This window comes from Octopus bimaculoides, chromosome 8, assembly GCF_001194135.2.
Source record: "Octopus bimaculoides isolate UCB-OBI-ISO-001 chromosome 8, ASM119413v2, whole genome shotgun sequence".
In the NCBI taxonomy this organism is placed as follows: Eukaryota; Metazoa; Mollusca; class Cephalopoda; order Octopoda; family Octopodidae; genus Octopus; species Octopus bimaculoides.
Window position 1 is genome coordinate 55,131,597 of NC_068988.1, and position 3,847 is coordinate 55,135,443.

General features: G+C 37.0%; 1 long non-coding RNA gene across 2 annotated transcripts in view; it reads right to left on the reverse strand.

The window, feature by feature from the left end:
• LOC106876179 (uncharacterized) overlaps nt 1-2,319 on the reverse strand; it is a 6,457-nt gene extending 4,138 nt beyond the window's left edge. The window contains exon 1 of one of the 2 annotated variants that reach the window (XR_008264691.1): nt 1,574-2,319. This is a non-coding gene — a long non-coding RNA (uncharacterized LOC106876179). Of the gene's footprint in view, nt 1-155; nt 306-1,573 lie in introns of those variants that run through there. The other variant, XR_001410204.2, reaches the window with a different exon arrangement.
• Nucleotides 2,320-3,847: the final 1,528 nt, after the last annotated feature.

A 3,847-nucleotide genomic window follows, 5' to 3' on the forward strand; every position in this document is an offset into this window, starting at 1 on the left:
TTTTTTTTTTTTTTTTTTTTTTCTTAGTGAGAATCGTGCGGGTCTTACTCTGAAAAATTACCAAGTTTTGCATAGCAGAGCGGGATAGAATCCTTAAAGGCTCTATTGACCCGGAAATTCTCTTGAATTCAAGACACAAGATATATAGCCTCTACCTGTATTTCCAGCGCTACTTGCTGCAAGCGTGAGATTTCCCGTTCGTCGATTAGGGTTGTATAGAATATTTGCGGACCGGAACCAATCTAGGGGCGGAGATTCCCCATTTGTCCTATAATACCATCAGATTTGTTGACCAAACGCATCTAAGGGCGATAACCCATCCCGTTTAAAGCTCAGACAACGTATAATATTCTTTTGTTTACAAATAAACTGACCGTAACGGTTTTCATGCCTCCAGTTCGAAGGGAGGGTACATGCCTGCGACCATTGGAGTCTGGTGAGCCGTCTGTTAAGTTAAGCGCTTTATGAATGTGAAACCATTATTCACTCTATGACAGGACTTATATTTAACTTCATATAAATGCGTTACTGCTCTAACTTTTAGAGTGTGCTTCTTTTTTTTTTTCATATATGAATTGACGGTATATATGTATATATAAAACTTTATGTAGATATACTGTAAGAACGTTAAATACTGCGGTATTTGACTTCAGAAAGCATCTCGTATAGATGTATAGTGCTAAAAATATTTCATATATCAGTAGCAGATGAAAAATGGCGGTGGAATAGCTAGATCACATGATTTCTGCATGTTTGCATCATCAACCACAGGTATCCACTATTATCGCATGATAGCCAGACTTCGTCCTAACTGATATACAATAAAATAGTGACTAATCAGTCACCAGTATCATAAATAGCTGGTAGATTGGGTAAGAATACGTTTTTAGCAACAGAAGCAACATATAAGTGTGTGTGTGTTTGTGGGGGGTATAATCTATGTATATATTAAGCAAAATAAGCATGTGTTAAGAACATCGAGGGAAGGAGGTACCACAGAAATGGTTTACGGCACAAAAGAAATCACTTTAAACTTGTTAAAATAATATTCTGGATGCCTTTATTTCTACTAAGTATAGATGCAGATGTTTTACCTAAGATTAATTTTGAGGATTTGATCAAAGATTTTGCATTTCGAAACAGAAGCAGGAAACTTTTCAAATATAAATAGTGGAAGTATACAAAAAATAAACATTATTTTCCCTCTTATTGTTTTGTTTCATTTTGGAAAACAAAAATTTACTTTATGGTTTGTTATTGTTTATATTTTGAATTACATAATCTTTTATGGGGGCACCAAAATCTTTTAAGTACTAAAGGCCTCGATGGGTCTTAATCCGGCAATGTATGTATGTATGTATGTATATGTGTGTACGTGCGTGTGTGAGCGCGCGCGCTCGTGAGTGTGTGTGTGCATGTGTGTGTGTGTGTGTGTGTGTGTGTGTGTAGGCGCATGTTAGGGGTTAGGGTATTACACTCATGGTCGTAGGATTGCGGTTTCGATTCCTGGACCAGGTGATGTGTTGTGTTCTTGAGCAAAACACTTCATTTCCCATTGCTCCAGTCTACTCACCTGACAAAAATTAGTAATCCTCTGACAAACTGATGTCCTGTCCAGGGATGGACTATATATACGTCACAGGGTCCGGTAAACCAGCCCAATAAGCCATTATAGTCATTTAAAAGCACAAAAACAGTTAGAGTCAGCTTCATATATTCCTTCATGATATAATCAATTATGACGAATCGAAAATCTTCGTCAAACTACTGTAACCTAGTCACTAATGCAATTCAATTACCACTAAGAAAAAATAAAAACAGATAATGAAGTAAGTCATACACCGAAAACCTTTGATCCTAGACCCGGGATTAAATAACAGCACATCAACTTTGATCTAACCGACTCATGATCAAAAGGCATTCGCATCTTGACGATCTTTCTATGAATAACAACAAAATCGAATATTGGATGTATTCTTCCTTATAATAGGGTCAGGGTATGAAGAGGTTTTTGCTGTTGTTTCTAACAGATTGAATAAACACATAGAGACTTCTTTATCGTCTTACCCCCACCCCCACCCCTTTTTTTTTTGTCAAATCGATGCTGTCAGAGAATCACAGAAAATTTCCGTCTAAAACCTATTGCTAAAATCCCATCATAACGTTTTCTTATTTTTACGAATTATCTCCCTTGATCTATGAATGATACGCTCAATATTCCTTTCTACTCTGGGCACAAGGCCCAAAATTTTGGAGAAGGGGGCCCGTCGATTAGATCGATCCCCAATATGCAACTGGTACTTAATTCATCGACCTCGAAAGGATGAAAGGCAAAGTCGACCTCAGTGGAATTTGAACTCGGAACGTAAAAGCAGACGAAATACCGATAAGCCTTTCGCCTGGCGTGCTAACGTTTCTGTCAGCTCGCCCGCCTTACAATACGCTCAATATTATTAAAGATGTCATGCGTTTTACATATATATATATAACAAGCGTCATTATTTTCACAGAAATTTTTGCAGAAATTGAGCGAGTTTTTTCTTTCTTTCTTTCTTTCTTTTCACCATAAAGCTTATCCATTTTACCAATCCCCAAAGTATGCAAGACAGAATCAATAACTGAAGAAATTTAAAGCAAAACAATGGAACACCAATGTAACGTGCAGTGAATAGTTTTAATTTCTGATTGCAGCTGTTTACCTTAACTTACATCCCGATTACTTTGATAAAGCATGAACATCAGATTATCTCAATTCCAATCTATTAGAAACCTTCATTTCTTATCTTTTACTTGTTTCAGTCATTAGACTGTGGCCGGCCATCCTGGAGCACCGTTTTGAACTAACTGACCTATATTTGTAAGTATTGTACTTATTCTAGTAGGCTTTTTGCCAAACAGCTAATTTATAGGGATATAGACAAACCAACACCTGTTGTCAAGCACTGAGTGAGGGACAAATAAACGCGCGCGTGCGCGCCCACAAACACATACATATAAAACCTATGCCAGCTTGGAAAACAGACATGAAAAGGTGATAATGAAGATGACGATGACATATATATATATCTATATCGATTGTATCGTTTATCGATTATATATATATAGGTGCAGGAGTGGCTGTGTGGTAAGTAGCTTGCTAACCAACCCGAGTTCAGTCCCACTGCATGGCACCTTGGGCAAGTGTCTTCTACTATAGCCTCGGGCCAACCAAAGCCTTGTGAGTGGATTTGGTAGACGGAAACTGAAAGAAGCCCATCATATATATGTATATATATATGTGTGTGTCTGTGTTTGTTTCCCCTAGCACTGCTTCACAACCGATGCTGGTGTGTTTATGTCCCCGTCACTTAGCGGTTCGGTAAAAGAGACTGATAGAATAAGTACTAGGCTTACAAAGAATAAGTCCCAGGGTCGATTTGCTCGACTAAAGGCGGTGCTTCAGCATGGCCACAGTCAAATGACTGAAACAAGTAAAAGAGTAAAAGAGTATATATATATATATATATATATATATATATATATATATATATATATATATATATACATACATATATGGCTATATATATGTGTGTGTATATATATACTCTTTTACTTCTTTCAGTTATTTGACTGCGGCCATGCTGGTGCACCGCCTTTAGTCAAGCAGACAGATCGACCCCCAGGATTTATTCTTTGGAAGCCTAGTACTTAATCTATCGGTCTCTTTTGTTGAACCACTAAGTTACAGGGATGTAAACACACCATCATCAGTTGTCAAGTGATGTTGGAGGGACAAACACAGACACACAAACATATACATCACATACATATATATATATATATATATATATATATATATATATATATA